Source organism: Stenella coeruleoalba, assembly GCF_951394435.1.
Source record: "Stenella coeruleoalba genome assembly, chromosome: 4".
Taxonomy (NCBI): Eukaryota; Metazoa; Chordata; class Mammalia; order Artiodactyla; family Delphinidae; genus Stenella; species Stenella coeruleoalba.
The window spans coordinates 43,469,595-43,488,030 of record NC_137149.1 but is presented as its reverse complement, the minus strand read 5'-3'; positions in this window follow the sequence as shown (position 1 = coordinate 43,488,030).

Sequence of the window (18,436 nt, the reverse complement as noted above, 5' to 3'; positions counted from 1 at the left end):
AGGGGGAAGGGTAAGCTGGGACAAAGTGAGAGAGTGGCACGGACATATATACACTACCAAACGTAAAATAGATAGCTAGTGGGAAGCGGCCGCCTAGCACAGGGAGATCAGCTCGGTGCTTTGTGACCACCTAGAGGGGTGGGATAGGGAGGGTGAGAGGGAGGGAAACTCAAGAAGGAAGAGATATGGGGACATATGTATATATATAACTGATTCACTTTGCTATAAAGCAGACACTAACACACCATTGTAAAGCAATTATACTCTAATAAAGATGTTAAGAAAAAAGAGAATGCATGTTATCATCATCATCTGTACTACCTTTATCATTATCATCATTATCTTTCCTCCTGGTAAAATACAAGCATGGAAACATACTTTATCTCTTTAGATTGACTGTATTCAAGGTCAAGGGAACCTACACAAATTAGTGAGGTGTTCCCACTAACCATGAAGCCTCACCCACTTTAATCAACCTCTCTTCATAAGTAAATTAAGAGATATGAACTAAAACTCTCAAGATCTTTCCAGCTTTAAAATGTTTTATTGTCAAGTCTATAAACATTTCCATGAATAGGTTTTTCTGATAAACATCAAATATGCAGGGAGCCTCTGGGACAGAATACAGAAAGAGTAATTTTGGGATGGTAGAAAAAGGAGAGAAGAAATTATTAAAATATGGATTGATGCTTGGAAGGGTGGATGGATGGATGGAGATAGATACATACATACATACACACATAAATATATACATACATACATAGATTATCAAACAGATGACTAAATGCAGCAGGTTCAAAGTTTCATCTGGTGCAACAGAATCCTGGGAGAAAGATTCAGTAAATGGAAAGGAAGGTGGACCAAAAATTTATTGGACACCTACTCCCCAGGCCAACTTGAACTTGCTACTTTATTTTATTGTTCACATCTTATAGTTGAATCCCAAAGAGGAAGTCCCAAAAGTTACAGCACTTATAAGTGGTAGAACCTGGACTTCTACCAAGGACTATTGAACTCCAAAGCCCAAGTTCTATTTCCAAAGAGTTGAGTCTGCCAGTTCAGAGTGAACCTGGCTGAAGAGCAGCCACAAACCTGAATTCTTAATTAGAAAAGCAAAGGTGGAATAAGAAATGGTGCTTGGTTAATTTCATAGGGGACACTTTCCCCTTCCAAGTGTAGGTGAAATGGACTAAAATGAAACTCTCATCTTGGAAATAAAATCTGCTCTGTGCAGCCAGCTGAATCTATGTGTAATATACTTCGCAACTGGATCTTTGGAAATTTAAGCTGGGTCAGTCTGTGCTGACCTCCTTAACCAATTTTAAATCTAGGCAATATTTAAAACATTTTACTCTGGGGGAAAAAAATCTTTCTCATAAAGCAATTAAAGAAGCTGAACAAGAAATAGGAAGGACACCTTTTCTAGGAATAAAGGATGGAATTGCTTGTCCTGCATTTTCATCACTTGTTGACTCAAAATTTTTTCCACTACAAACAGAGTTCACACTGCACAGAATTCCCCATCATCCAAGTTAATCAACTACTGTGCTTCACAGAAACCAGCTCAGCTCAAGCTAATCCTCTCATCAACTAGATAAATAATATCTTAGACCTTTCTAAGAGTGGTCCAGTTGGCTTTGGACCTTGTTATTTTCATTACCAGCATTGGACTTTTTAATACTGACCTGATACTCAGAGCCCACCAGTCTAAGGTCATGGCTTAAATGTCAGAAAGCTCTGGGGGAGGAAAGGTTTCAATGAAAGTTCAAAGGGTGGGCCCAGAACATCCAACAACATCAAAAAGCTAAGCAGAGAGGGACAAGTTGAGATTGTTTATTTTATTATAAGGTCATGGAAACTGAGCTGAAAGCAAGGAAGTGGCTTGTCCAGACACAGGCTAGTGAGTGACAACGTCTTGACTCATGGCCCAGTGCTGCCTCAAACTAATTTGGGTTCTGTTAGTAATAAAGCAGGGGAGAAGGGATATTTCACAGGCTCTCAGCACTGTCAGACACAACACAGAGCACACAACAATGGTGGTACATGGAAAACTGTGTTTTTAACTTTTAATAGTTAAGCATTTAGTTTACTATGTATTAGAAAAATGACTAGTATAGTAAACTTGAGATTTTATGAATATTTTTGTTTTTAATGATACTAAGGGGGGTAGAAAAGCAAGAAACTAAATTGCTTTAAACAAAAATGTTAAGTAAAATTGTGCTAGCAGTTTTCAGATATAGTATGAGATACTTAAATTACTACAATTTGGGAAATGTTGGTGCAAACCCATTCAATTTCCCTGAATATTCCTGATCACTTCACTTCTCTGTGCCTTTGCAAATGGATATTTCATCCTATTTCATCCTGAAATAAACTTCCCTAAGCTTTTCTTCCTGGAGAAATCCAAAATGCCTCCAGAAATTTCATCTCCTTTGTTATGCCTTCTCTGGGGTCTCCAGTTCCTTACTCCCTACTGTGGGTTTCCTTCAGCACTTGGTATATACCTATATCTTCCTTATCTCCTTGTATCAGTCAGCTTTATTCTGCAATAATGCTGCGTAAAAAACAACCTCCAAAACTCAAAGGCTTATAAGCACAAATACTTATTTCTTGCTCATGTTGCATTTCAGCAGCAGTGGGTCAAATGCTGGGCCTCTGCCAGGTTGTGACCAGGTCTGGGTCTGATCCTCATGTTTTCTCATTTAAGTACCCAGGCTGAGGAGCAATCCCCCAGTCAGGACCATTAAGTTCTCATGGTAGAGGGTGGGAACGCAAAAGAAATTTAGAGAAAATTTGCAATACCTCTAAAACATCTATTGCGCTATGGCAAACCATCACTCCCACCCACAATTCCACAGACAAAAGCAAGCCCACACGGCCAAGTCTAACATCAAGCAGGCTGCCCCCCTGAAGAAGTGAGAGTTAGGATTTGCTGATAATAATACAAACTTCCACTCTCCTGATGTTGTAATAGTGTATTTATATCTCTGACATTGGCACTAGACTGAGCTTTTGGAAGGTAGAGACTAGGTATAAGTGATGTTTGTCATTGCTTTTGGAGAATCTTACTCCAAGTTAAAATATAGAAACTCACATTACCAGATTCTCTTGCAGCTATGGCAGCTAAGCATGTAACCAAGGCTCCTCCAATCAGAAGAACTCACTGGAGATTTCAGTTCAGACATAGTACCCTGAAGAAGGTAGGACTGTGTGGAAGCCTTTCCAGCAATATGGACATTTGCCTTTCAGCACTGGCTTCAGTCTGAGAAGCTTTTCCCCAGTGACAGGAGCAGAGGCTATGCTAGACCAGTCCTGTGGAAAAAATTGGCATTGTGGCTGCCAATGTTGGCCAGTAGCTGGCTATCCCAGAGATTCTATGAGCTACCAAATATCCTTTGATAAATTTCTTTTCTGCCTAAATGAGCTAGAATAGATTCTGTAGTTTTGCAGCTCTGAGCCTAACTAATACACTATGTCTTACCACTGTGCCCAGCACATGGTGGATGCTGCAGGTTTGATGGACAAAAGTAATTTATAAGATTAAGAATAGCTAGCTTGTTGAGCAGTTACTGTATACCAGGCACCCTTCTAAGATATTTTAATCAATTTTCCTGTTTAACCATTATAGTGACCCTTTGAGGTGAACCCATTATAAAGATCAAGACACTGAGGTTAGGAATGAATAACTATCACATCATCAGATACTAGCAAGAGCTCTTCTGGAGGCATTATTTCTCTTGCACTGCTTTAATTAAAAAATGTGGTTTCCAAAACTTTGCACGTACCTGATTCAGTCAGGAGCACCCCTCTTGAATGGCCGTATGGAGTTTCTTGGTGTCTCTTTGGCAGTGCATTTAGAAGACATTTAGCAAACACTCGGTTTGGAGCAGTCGTTTAACTCTTCTTATCATATTCTCCTCCATTGCTTATTTCCTCACATAAAGTTTTATTCTCTTCCTTAAATGATCTCTAGGGGGTTGAAGGACTGAAAAAGCTTTTTAGAACGACTGTTTCAGTAGCTCCACTAGCCTCTTTAGGAAAGTGACTCTGAAGTAACTCGGGTGTTATTTTTAAATCTGTACTTAGTGAATTAACCTTTCAGCTGCTTTCAGAGACGAGAAGCATTATCAATTCTGGTTTGCTAATTTTCTGCTCCAAGATCAAATACCCAGAGTAAAGTTAGACTGAATTCTGCAGTATTCTGGAAGATTATCACTTAAGGCAGCCTTTGTTGCAGAATCTTAAAAAATTTATCTCAGCTGATTCTGTCAATGTGCGTAGCTTTTGGCTGGAGAAAAGAAAATGAGAGACAAAGCAGTTTACAATCTGCACGAATTGTATTGATAGGTTTCTGTGCAGGGCTCTTCCTCCCCAAAATCATCCAGATGAAGGAAACTGGCTCTTCACATCAACTGCAAGCCCCTTCTCTCCCCTGTCTGTCCTGGTCTTGGGTGTCCTCCTATTTTTTGTTCATTAGGAAAGAAGGAAGCTAACAATGGTAAGGGCCAGATGAGTAGGTATTGAGTAGAAAACACATAATCTCGTTCAATTTTCACAACCACCATTATGGACCCCCAAAGTGGAAAGGGATGAAGCTGAGGTCTGGAGTAGTAAAAGGACCAGCTAATGAGCAGCAGACTTGAACTTCTAGTGCATTGTATTAGATCATGTGGCCAAAAGCCCAATCATATTGACTTGAGAGACATTTGCATTTTAAAATTCAAGGATGAAAATTCTTGAAAGCACAAAGAAGGGAAGCAAAAGGCTGGAGCAGAAACAGAGAGGCTTCTGCCAAGCACGTTGACCTGCAGACAAGTTGTAGGAAGCCTGCCAATTAAGCCACGTATAAAACCAGCTCTACCTGCTTTGCGAATTGCTTTCAGGTAGTCTTTAGCTGTCAGAGTGTTTCATCTAAGAAAATAATTCATCCAGAGACTGACCAAGCCTAGGGGAACACCAACTTGAGGGCTTGTTGCAGGAGTTCTTTCCTGTGCTGGGTGGAATAAGATACGAAATGTTACCTGGTCTTCAAGCTCCTACATAAATGGCATGTCCCTCAAGCCTTCTTCCTAAGAAAGAAAGAAGGATCATTGAAAATCAGGAAAGACTGGTACTCAATGCTCAGTGAATCCATGTATCTATTCTGAATGGGTCCACAGAGCCAGTTCACCCAGTGACACTGTGAAATATCCTGATGGCCATCACTTATAGACCAACATGGTGTAGATTAAGAGTAAAGGCTCTGGAGCTGGATCCTGCCTCTGTCATCTCTGTGTGTCCTTCAGATCTTCAACATCCTTACTGATTTTCTGTCTGCTTCTTCTATCAATCATTGAAAGAGGGGTATTGAAATCTTACCTGTAACTGTGGATTGTCTTCATCTTTGGCCATCCTATTACTTGTTGCTTCATTTATTTTAATGCTCTGTTATCAGTGACATAACAGTTTCAAATTGTCATATTCTCCTGATGAATTTACCGCTTACCCATTATCAAATGACCTTCTTCAACCCTAAGAAGATTCTTTGCTCTGAAATCTACTTTGTCTAACGTTGCTACAGACCTTGCAGCTTTCTCCTGATTAATGTTAGCTTTCTATATCTTTTCCATTTTTTTCTTTAAACCTATTTGTGCTTTTATATTCAAATGTGCTTACTGTACTAAGAATATTGATAGATCTTAATTTTTTATCCAATTTGACAATCTCAGCTAAAATGATTCTTAATATGACTAGGCTTAAATCTATCACCTTTCTGTTTGTTTCCTATTCGCCCCTCTTTCTATTTGCTCTATTTTTCCTCTTCGTTTTTGCCCATTTTAAGAGTATTTTTACTAGTCCATTGTATCTCCTCTTTGGCTTATAACCTATTGCTTTTTGTTGTGTTAGTAGAGTGGTTGCTTTGGGGTTTAAAGCATATAGCTTTAACTTATCACAGTCTACTTTCAAGTGATACTTTACAATTTCATGTATAGTATAAGAAAATTTCAATAATACACTTCTGTTTCCTCTTTCACCTTGGTGCCATGTTTTTAAACGTCTTACTTCTACATAATGTTACAAATCACACCTTACTTTATTACCACTTTTTTTAAGCAATAAATCATCTTTTATTAAACTTTTTCTTTGAGATAACTGTAGATTGTAAGAAATGATACAGAAATTCCATGTACTCTTTACCTAGTTTGCTTCAATGGTGATATCCTGCAATAGTGCAGTACAATGTCACAGTCAAGATAGAGACATTTATACACACATCCAATCTTATTCACATTTACCCAGTTTTCTTTGTACTGATATGGGTATGTGTATTCAGTTCTGTAAGTTCATGTATCTCCCACCATAATCAATTATCTTTTAAAGAGATTTGCTGTGGACTGAATTGTGTCCCCCACAATTTCATATGCTAGAGTCCTAATCCCAATGTGATGGTATTTGAAACAGGGGTCTTTGATGGGTTTAGTGCCCTTGTAAGAAGAGACACCAGAGAGTGCCCTCTCTCTCTCTGTAGCTCTATCTCTATCTCTATCTCTGTTGCTCCCTCTGTCATGTGAGGACACAGCTAGAAGACAGCCATCTGCAAGATGTGCTACAGACTGAATTGTATCCCTTCCCCCTCCTACTCTCAATCCATATGTTGAAATTCTAACCTCCAGTTCCTCACGATGTGACTGTATTTGGTGATGGGGTCTTTAAAGAGGTGACTGAGTTAAAATGAGGTCATTAGGGTGGGCCTTAATCCAATATGACCAGAGTCCTTAAAAGAAGAGGAGATTAGGACACAGACAGACTCAGAGGGAAGACCATGTGAAGACACAGGGAGAAGATAGGGAGAGAGACCTCAGGAGACAATCCTACTGATATCTTGATCCTGTACTTCTAGCCTCCAGAATTGCCAGAAAGTAAATTTGGGATGTGTAAGCCACCTAGTCTACGGTGCTTTGTTATGGTAGCACTGGCAAACCAATACGGTCATCATTAGGGAGGCTAAGATTGAATCCTACTCACTTCATTGTACAGTTGTTATTTCTCACTTGCATCCAGAAAGCAACATATTAGATATTTCTTTGGCACTATCAAACGCCCAGTTCTCCATCAAACATTCACCCAGTGATTTTACCACCAATAGAAAATCTTTCCTTCAATCAATGTTTCCAAGAGGGTTTGTAAAATGAGATCTTGAATTCTATCATTCCTTTCCTATTTATTAGCTAATGTTCTCTTATAAAATGGAGATTTCTGTCATCAACTAGGGCTGTTTGGTAACACCAAAACATAAGTTCTATTGGAAAGGCAGGATAAGTGTTTAACACTGTTCGTATAATTACCAATTTTCAGAGTAATCAGTTATTTTTAAAACTGTCTCAAATGATAACAAATGAGATTTTTTTCTTTACCTTTTCTTAACTATTATTACAGAATCACAGATTTTTATTGATTAAATGTTTTAACCTATTATAATAATGACAGCCTTTATGTTCAAATTCTCATAACATTTTATAACAGTTTTTAAGCTGACTCTTGGGTCTCTTCTACATTACACAGTTAAACTTTGAAAGTTTCTTTGCTTTTTGGCACAAGATGTTTCTAATTCATCTTGGCCCCAGACCCAGGATTTCCCATTTTTCTGAGAATCTCCAGTTCCTTTTAGTGTATAATTGAATCAGGGGTCATAATCTGGATGCCAAGGGTACTCTTTGTTACCATTTCTATGGATAGAGCTAGGGAAAACAGTGTGTGTGTGTATGAATGTGTATATGTGTGTGTGTGTGTGTGTGTGTGTGTACACACACACACATACATATATACATACATATATATATATATATATATATAATCCTGGTTCTTACTAATATTTCAATTCAATAACATTTTCTTTAACTTTATAATTGTGTCTTAAACTGAAAATGATGACTTCTGAGAGCATTAACAAGATTATTCATTTGCTCTAACCAACATTATAAAAAATTACTTTCAGAGTATCAATGCTGAAGTTACTATAAACAATAAAAATATTTCTGGAAGTTTAAAATTTCTTTATACCTCTTTTCATCCTTAGCATAATTCCCATCGAGGATTACAGTGTTCTAAAGCCCATGAAACAAATTTGTTCTCCCTGTGCCTGTGATGCCAACTTGACATATGGTTAGATTCTTTCTCTTATTACTTTCAATTTAAAAGGTTTTTTTTTTTATGGCAGTGTATTTGCATGATTTAAAGGCAAAAACTATACAGAAAGTTCTATCTAGAAAAATCATGTTTCTACCCCCTTATCCCTCCATCCTCTCCCCTCTATCATAGCTGATCTTTTTTTTTTTTTTTTTTTTTTTGCGGTACGTGGGGCTCTCACTGTTGTGGCCTCTCCCGTTGTGGAGCACAGGCTCCGGACGCACAGGCTCAGTGGCCACGGCTCACGGGCCCAGCCGCTCCGCGGCATGTGGGATCCTCCCGGACTGGGGCACGAATCCGTGTCCCCTGCATCGGCAGGCGGACTCTCAACCACTGCGCCACCAGGGAAGCCCATAGCCGATCTTTGTTTTTTAGTTTTTACCTTTACAGTGTGTTTGTCAGTTTAAAAAAAATACATTTTTTAAAAAAAATTTTATCGGAGTATAGTTGATTTACAATGTTGTGTACACCAAAGTGAATTAGTTATATATATAATCTCCACTCTTTTTCTTTTCTTTTTTTTAAGATTCTTTTCCCATGTAGACCATTACAGAGTATTGAGTAGAGTTCTCTGTGCTATACTGCCGGCTATTATTCGTTACCTATTTTTATATATAGTGATGTGTATATGTCAATCCCAATCTCCCAATTTATCCCTCCCAGCTTTATCCCCTGGTAATCATAAGTTTGTTTTCTACATCTGTGACTCTACTTCTGTTTTGTAAATAAGTTCATTTGTACCCCCTTTTTCTTAGATTCCATATGTAAGTAATATCATATGATACTTGTCTTTCTGTGTCTGACTTACTTCACTCAGTATGACAATCTCTAGGTCCATCTATGTTGCTGCAGATGACATTATTTTGTTCTTTTTTATGGCTGAGTAGTATTCCATTGTATATATATGTACCACATCTTTTTTATCCATTCTTCTGTTGATGGACATTTAGGTTGCTTCTTTGTCCTGGCTATTGTAAATAGAGCTGCAATGAACATTTGGGGTGCATATGTCATTTTGAATTATGGTTTTCTCCAGGTATATGCCCAGGAGTAGGATTGCTGGGTCATATGGTAGTTCTATTTTTAGTTTTCTAAGGAACCTCCATGCTGTTCTCCATAGTGGCTGTACCAATTTACATTCCCACCAACAGTGCAAGAGGGTTCCCTTTTCTCCACACCCTCTCCAGCATTTATTGTTTGTAGATTTTTTGATGATGGCCATTCTGACTGGTGTGAGGTGAAAACTCATTGTATTTCTCTAATAATTTGTGAGGTTGAGCAGCTTTTCATGTGCTTCTTGACCATCTGTATGTCTTCTTTGGTGAAATGTCTATTTAGAGCTTCCACCCATTTTTTGATTGGGTTATTTGTTTTTTTTGATATTGAGGTGCACGAGCTATTTGTATATGTTGGAGATTAATCCCTTGTCAGTTAATTCATTTGCAAATATTTTCTCCCATTCTGAGGGTTATCTTTTTGTTTTGTTTATGGTTTCCTTTGCTGTGCAAAAGCTTTTAAGGTTAATCAGATCCCATTTATTTATTTTTATTTTCATTATTCTAGGAAGTGGATCAAAAAAGATCTTGTTGCAATTTATGTCAAAGCGTGTTCTGCCTATGCTTTCCTCTAAGAGTTTTATAGTGTCTGGTCTTACACCTATTTTGAGTTTATTTCTGTGTATGGTGTTAGGGAGTTTTCATTCCTTTACATGTAGCTCTTCAGTTTTCCCAGCACCACTTATTGAAGAGTCTGTCTTTTCTCCATTGTAAATTCTTGCCTCCTTTGTCATAGATTAGGTGACCATAGGTGCATGGATTTATCTCTCTATCCTGTTTCCATAGTGTAAATATTCTTAACATGGCCAATTTCAAGCTCCCACATGGATGCCCACTGGCTGGAAAAACTCCTGAAAATTTAACAATCAGCCTCAGCTGATTAACAGTCAGCTGCCTCGAGTGCGCCTTTAGCTGTCTCCTCCACCTCCTGCTTGTACAAGAGGTAGTAAGCTGCTCTGAGCCTTGATTTTGTTCTTCTGTTTGTTTTGTTTTTCCCCTACTTAATAACATTTGTTTAGACGCCATGAAGTGGTTGTCATATAAGTCATTAGAACCTCTTCCTTGCCTATTTCATTTCATGTAACATGACCTTCCACTTTTTCCCTAAGTATGGACGTATGGGAGAGTTTAATTTGGAGTCAAAAAGATTTGTGTTCTGACCCTAAATGAGACCTTTAATATGTGTAATCTTTGGCTGATTTCCTTATCTCTCTGAACCTCAATTTCCTAATTTATGAAACGGGAGCCGTAACAAAAGTTTATGGTTTAATAACTTGAAATAAAATGTTCAAATATAATATTAATGATAATTTTACTAGCCAGCTCTTATTGAGCATTCAGTTTTTTTCCAGGCACCGTTTTTAGTACTTAACCTAGATTAATTCACTTCATCAAACATATGGTGTATACTATTCACAACATCAAAATGTGATGTATACTATAATTATCATCATTTTACAGATGGAGAAAGTGTGTCACACAGAGGCTAGGAAATGTTCTCACACTCATATAGCTAGTAAGTGATGGAGCCAGGATTACACTCAAGCCATCTACCTCCAGAGACTGCCCTCAGTTTAACCACTACCCTCCAGCAAGTGCCTGGCAGAGACGGGTCACTTAACGGAGTTAGTTCCCTCACCTCCCTCTAGTTCTTTGGTTTCAGCTGCAACTTCCTCTTAGTTATTCAAGGAAAGTTCTTCTCAATGTGTGGAGCTCCTGAGCTTCTCTCAACAACTATTCATCTTCCTTTCCTTGTTCCATCCTCCAAATCACTCCCTACCCACTCCAAATTCATGGCCACAGTCCCTCTTTGGGGAAACTGAAAAATGAACAGGAAAGGCTTAGCTGGCAGCACTGCCCTGACCTCTCCCTAGTTCGGGGACCCTCTGAACTGCCCCCTCCAGTTACCCAGCACAGCAGGGTGTCCGTACTGATAGATTGGTATCTTTGTTGGACTAGTTGTCAATATTTTGAATATTTAACAAGAAGTTTCCATTATATGTGCTCTCATTGTTTAAATGGGAAAACTGGCTCAAAGAGATTAACTTATTTGCCTGAATCCCAGGGAAATCAATCCTAAGATTCAAGCCCAAGGCAATGTGACTACCAAACTCTTTTTTTTTAACCTATAAATAATTATTTTCTGTTTTTTACTCATTTTTTTTAATTGAAGTACAGTTGATTTACAATGTTGTGTTTTTTTGGCTGTACAGCAAAGTGATTCAGTTATACATATATATACATTCTTTTTTATTATGGTTTATCACAGGATACTGAATATAGTTTCCCATGCTATACAGTAGGACCTTGTTGTTTATCCACTCTACACATACTAGTTTGCATCTGCTAACACCAACCTCCCACTCCATTCCTCCCCAACTCCCCTCTCCCTTGGCAACCACAAGTCTGTTCTCTATGTCTGTGAGTTTGTTTCTGTTTCGTAGATAAGTTCATCTGTGACTACCAAACTCTTAACCTTTGCAGTTGGCATGGTAATTTTGAAAGGAGATGGAAATCCTCATCTCCAAGACTACTTGGGGGAGAGGCTGCTTTCACTCAGTGAAGGCTTAACTGTCCAATTAGAAAGCTTTGCCCTCAACGCTGCCCTAAAGCAGAGGTGTGATCTCAATCACCAGCATTTGCCTTGGGCTCAGGATCCTAGGGCTGTCAATTAGATTTAATACTTTACCACATACTCAGTGATGATTTAACAGGGACCCTGCTGCTTTAAGAGTGGATAAAATTAGATGCTGAGACCATGATTCATCTCTAGCATCATTGCAAGGATACAATGAGATAACTCATGCAAAGAGGTTAGCATGATGTCTGGCACATGGCACTCAGGAAGTGCTATTGATTTTATTATTACCGCAGGAAAAAAGTACATGGGAGAAGACTGAGAAGAAGATCTGGATTTAAAACTCAGAACTGACACTTACTCAGTGACCTTAGCAAGTCCTTTACGTCTCTGAGTATTCTCCTCTTTAACTGCTGCAAGGAGTAAATGAGATAATATATGTAAAGCATCTACCACACGGTAGACATGAATATAAGAGAGCAATCTTGATTCTGTATTTGCCTAGCAGCAAAAAGTTAATGAAGGGCTTTAACACTTGTGCAAAGAGCAAAGGAAGAGGGCTACAAAGACCTGCCTCTATATTTAAAAAAGGGCAAAATTACGACTCTTCTCTGTCCCTTTTTCCTTCTTTGTATAATGGCTGGTTTGGAGTCCATGATGTCCTCCCAGCTCCAGTGATGTGCTATTTCTCGGAACATCTGTCACTCCTTCCAGTGATGTTGTGAAATAGTCAACAGGCATTGCGCCCATCTTACAAATGAGGAGGCCAAGACTCAGGATGTCAGGGACTCAGAAGCACAGACTTTCAAGGTCGAAAGGATCCTTAGAGAGTGTCTTGGCCAGCGATCCTTGACCTCCTAAATCCCCTTATCTATCACCCCTTCTTCAATCCTTCTCCCTCTTGACAGGGAGTGGGCTGGGAGCATTGTTCCTCTATGATGACACTGAGAGTCCGGCAGAGAAAGCCCGTAGCCAGCTGTCACGGGGGAGGGTGCTGTGGAAGATGGACCTGCCATCACACAGGGATGAAGAGATGGTGAGAAACAGGACAGAACAGTGGTAAGGATTCTGAAGCCCTTGGTTTACTCACCCTAGTCCTGTCAACCCAGGGGGAGGTACAAGTTCACGGACTCAGTAAAGCCATTTATCCATCACCAAGTCTTCCTATGGATGAGGTGAGTCTCTGTCGTTAGCACAAAGTACTTCCAGATTCCATCCTAGTGCTTTTTGCCCTGGTTTTAGGAATAGCAAACTGCATCATCTCCTTTGTCTGATTCTGTTAATTGTCTACATTCTGTCTCACCTGCAGAATCTCTCTAGACATACAGGGCTACATCTAAAACTCCCTACTTGGTATACGTTGCATATGAAAATTTATCTCTAATTTAATGTAAAACTTTTACCCATCTTTTCTGGAAGTTCCACAAACACCCACATGGTTGGTAACTTGGCCAAAAGGACTTCCAGGCCTCAGAGGCTATTGTAGTTGCTTCTATGCCTTATTACAGTGAAAGGAAATGCAGCAGGATCAGTGTGGGGAGAACACTTAACGGGGGGAGTCTGGAGGAGTCCAAACACAGGCTTCCAATGTTCTCCCTCCCGAGGGAATTGTCCTGTAGAAAGTACTCCTTCCTGCAGTGAAATGCAGCCCCACGTGTACGGCGTTTCTGCTGAGGAAGCACAGGTAAGGCTCAGAGTCCAGGGTTGTTACTGTGGGCTGTTCACATGGTCACTCCAAGAAAGAAGGCAGGTGTTCGCCATCCACATTGTTGGCACAGTCTAGGCAAATTGGTACGGTGGGTTTCAGTGCCCCAGGCATACAAAACAGGCTTATCAGTTAATAACAGAGGGAAGATGCCAAAGCCAAGTTCCCAGATGCCAGGCAATGGTCACCTCAAACACAGGCCCATCTAATGGGCAGCATCAAGTTTGTTATGTGAACTCTTTCCTGCAACTCATTCATGCCTCTTTGGGACAGACGCGAAAGCCCACGTGCTTATTTAATTTTTGAAATTTCACAGTGGGTTAAATGTCAGGACTAAGTTGACAGCAAGTTTGATGTCTTCTCATGAAGAGTTTATACAACGTTTCAACACTTTCCTCTTCCATGTTGGAGAACCACTCATTTAATCCACTGAGCATCCTCCCTCAGTCACACGTGGACCTTGAATCCAGGCCTTCTTACCTCCCTAGAGGTCCTTCTCAAACTTAACTGCAAGCTGTAACCACCTAAGGATCTTTAAAAACTACTGAGCCTGCGTCCCATGCCCAGAGACACAGAGTAAATTTGTCTGGGGTGCAGTCTGGGATTTGGGATTGTTTAAGCTACCCGGGTGATCCTAGCGTGCAGCCAAAGTTAAGAACCACTCCCGAAGGCCAGGGGTTCTCAAACTGGGGTTCCCTGACCAGCAGCATCAGCCTGACCCAGGAAATTGTTAGAAACACAGACTCTCAGGTCCCACCCCAGGCTTACTGAATCAGAAATTCTGGATGTGAGGCCCAGAAATCTGTGTTTCAATAAGCCTTTCAGGTGATTCTGAGGCATATTCGAATTTGGGAACCATCGCCCTAAATGAGGACACAAGTTTGCTGCCAGCCCCTGGGCTCTTGGTCAGGCTGCTTTTAGCCACAGGAAGTCCCAAGCACTACACCTGTGTGCTCCTAAGAGCCTCGACTTGCACAGCTTTGCTTAGCGTCTCTTTTCCTCCCAAATTTCCCAATGATGACTTCGGATGTAGGGATGTGGGACTCGGCGTGTTAAACTCACAGCCAAGTACAGGAAGATGGATATGTAAACCATATTTGCATCCTGCTGGGCAGGACGCAGAGAGAGTGTGGAGAGTGAAGAGTCACACAACAGTGCCGGGCAGAGTCAAAACACAGCAAACTGGGACCTGAATTCTACTTTCCGTTGTGACTCTCCTGGTACCCAAACATCTGCATCTCAGTTTCATCATCTGCAAAATGGAGATAATAATTCTTTCCAATCTAATCCTGAAAGCCTCTTTGAGGTTTTATAGAAATAATATATAATATAAATAATACATAGAAAGGTGTAAAAGTATGACGAAGATCAGATACTGTTATCTCGGTCTGTAAGGAGAGAGGCAAGGCTGGGAGCACAGTGTTGTCTCTCCGCTGGAAGTTCATTGATCTCATCCTTCCTTTAAGATTTATGTTCACTCAATATGCTAACCACCCTCTGGAAAGTAAAAATTCTATCCAGTTCCTGTATTGGCATCATGTTAATTCACAGAAATATCTCAATCATTTTACTAATTTCGATCTATATATTTTCTCCGATTCAGAGAAATTCCTGATACACGTGCAAGTGTAACTCTTGCATTGCCTGCCTTGGTGCTTTCAGGGGAATCTTGTAGGGGCAGGGGAGGGAAGGAAGGGAAGGAAACTAGTATTTATCTAGTACTTGTTATGCACCATTGCCTTCCATTTCTTAGTGTTTAATCCTGACTGTGAACAACAGAAATTTATGATTATTTGTATGTAATAGATAAAGAAACAGAAGGTTAGAGCGGTTAAGGAACTTGACCAGAACCACACAGAGGTAGAACAGCACGGTACTCAAGTCTCTGAAGTTCACATGCCTCCCTCTAGCCCAGTGTCTGTTACTTGCAGACACATCTCTAATTATGGGGTGAAGCTGGGGGGACCCAGTAATTAGAAAGATGGGGATTCCTAGCCACATATGGTTTGTCTGTGACTACACACCCCTCCCTGAAGCGCCCCAGCCAAGTGAACAAGAGCTAACTTCCCAAAGAGCAGACCTCCCCCTCTGAGGTCCTGCACATTATGCTTTCCAAATTGAAACATGAAATACCCCATAGGCACTTGTGGAAATCAAACTCTTGTATGTGGAGGAAGATGAGTGTAAAACCCTGGCAGCTGTGAGTCACCCAACCCAGGGAAAGTTACTTTGGAGGGAGAGCAGCCTTGCTCGGGAAAGCAGGGGACGAATCTATCTTCAAAGAAAACACTCTCCTGAGATGTCTGGATGTCTGCCAGCACACACAGGGCCCACCACCAACATGGCAGAAAGGCACGAGGTATGGCAAGAGTGCCTGGATGTCCTCCTTGTGCTCCGAGGCTGCAGGCACCTGCCCACGGGCACTTGTTCCTCTGAGTCATTCCCTCTCTGAAGCTCTGAGCAGTTTCCGCAGACCCCCTAAACCTGCTTCCACACGCTTCCTCAATTTTTCACTTTCAGTTGTCAGAAGATCTTAGTAATGGTTTTCCATTCTTTCCAGGTGGTCTCCTTTCATAGACCTCCCTGCTAATTTCAAGGTTAGAGTTAAAAATAACACTGTATTATACTTATCCATGGAATGTAACTTAAATGGTTGCATTTCCAGAACAATAAATGTCACTGTACACTAAGTACATCACACAGAACTATGCCTTGTCCTGAAGATAAAGCAGTAGAACCTCTGGACCCAACTTCGGCTTATAGAACCAATGGGGGAATCAACCTAGCTGAGTGGATCCCTGCAAAGCAGCTTGCTAGTGGGACCATTCATAGGTGCCCCATCTGGCTCTGGGGCCCCTTCTCTTCCTCTACAACATCTTCCACTTCCCTTTGGGGCACTTAGCACATTGTTTTGGTGCTGCTGGTTTACTCACCTGTATACCCAGCAACACTCTCCACTTTTCGAGGGCTGGAACCACTGTATTCCCAGCATCTATTACCTAATTACCCTTTGCAAAAATATGTTTGTGGGAAGAATGAATGGGATAAGGAGTTGCTCCTGAGTTAAATGTTTATAAATTGAAAGCTATTTCAAGTGTATTCACTGGCGCTTTTGAACTAACTTAGGGCAAATTGATTTTTAATGCAGTTCCTTCAGGCTGTGTTAGTAGGTGAGAAAGTGAGTAGGACCAGGAGAGGAAAGACGGGCCCAGAGGAAGGAGGGACAGTCATGGACCAGGTAGGGGCTGATTCAGCAAGGGGTCCTGGAGTCACAGACAGAGGCCAAAGCCCAAACAGAACTGAGCCCTGTGGTCTGGGCCAACACAGAAGGCAGTCCTGCCATGATGCAGAATTAGCACCAAAGGTTCCCCAAACTAATTAGCGGCTAAGGGGGACCCACGAAGGGCACATGGGAATCCAGTCATAGTTTTCAAGGTAGGATGCCCTCAGGTCACTGCATCTGTTGGTCCAGCAATGGGAGGTGAGATTAGGAGCTGTCTGCTTGACGTGGGACACGTCCTAACAATTCCTTAGCTGGGAGTTGTGCAAGCACAGGCAGAAAAACGATGTAGAAGCATGATTCTTCCCCGAGGAGGAAGCTTTGGGCTAGCTCTTAAAGATAAGAGAGGTGCAAAGAAGATGATGCAGACAGGAAGTGAGCCAGTGATAGCCTAGGGCATCACGCCCAAGGGTGCAGGCTGGGCGCCTTGCAGGATTCATGCAGTGGTGGTGGGGAGTATCTCCAAAATATTTGTGGGAGGAATGAATGAGATAAGGAGCTGCTCCTGAGTTAAATGTTTATAAATTGAAATCTATTGCAAGTGTATTCACTGGGCACTTTTGGACTAACTTAGGGCAAACGGATTTTTAACGGATCTAGTGGATCACATATTTTGAATGTCACCACTGAGAGTCCATTTCTAATATGCATCATTCGCTTAACAGATCAATTTCACCAGTAAAAAAACCATTTCAGACATTCACTGAGTTACTCAGTAAAGCCTAGGTTATTGATCCAATATGGGTAGCAGACATTTGCATCTGTCTCCATCAGTGTGTCCTCCTCGTTAGGAAGTGAGCAATGTATAGGTGATAGATTAATACTACACACACACACACGCACACACACACACACACACACTTACATGTGCACAAACAAAATCACACTTTGTATACTGAAGTATGTTCAAGTACATTCCAGATATCATAACTAGCAGCAGCAAAACCTCAGGTTGGCTTGACTGCATGATTGCCTGAGACCTTGCCCTTATTTCTGGATCTTTGGAAGCTGAGGCAAATAGCTCTGTAGCCAAGTGTGCCCATGAGAAGGAAGTGGCCGCTCAGCAGAGCTCTGCACCACGTGGTCCTGGGCAAGACGAAACCTCAGAATGCTGTCCTCAGCCTGAGAAGCTCCTTCCTGTAACCCCTCCTCCCACTCTTGGGACAACCCTAGGAAGGAGTCACTAAAACGTTGGCTATTTTTTCCTCCAACTCTGGTGTGTGTTGGTTGTGCCAGGTTTGATTTGGTTTAGAAACAAAAGTGTAAAGGGACATTCCTGACTCCTTGATTATAATAAAACACAAGCATATTTATGACACATCCATTATCTAATTTAATTCTCAAAGCCAAACTATGGGTTTGGGATTAAGTTTTCTCATTGTGAAGAAGAGAAAACTGAGATTCTGAGTGGTTCAGAGATCTGCTTAAGGCCACACAGCTGATAAGCCAGGATTCAGCTCTGCCGGACTCTAATGTGGGCGTGTTTTCTCTACTCCCCAGGCTGAACTTTATATCAAGTGGCACAAAGCTGTTTAAAGGTGAGGATAGATATATACTCAGGCCGTGAAGAGTTAATAAGATACAGAAAAGAGTCAAGGGAACATATTTCCATTTTATTGCCATTTTTGTCCATTTAAAATCTCTTTTATGTT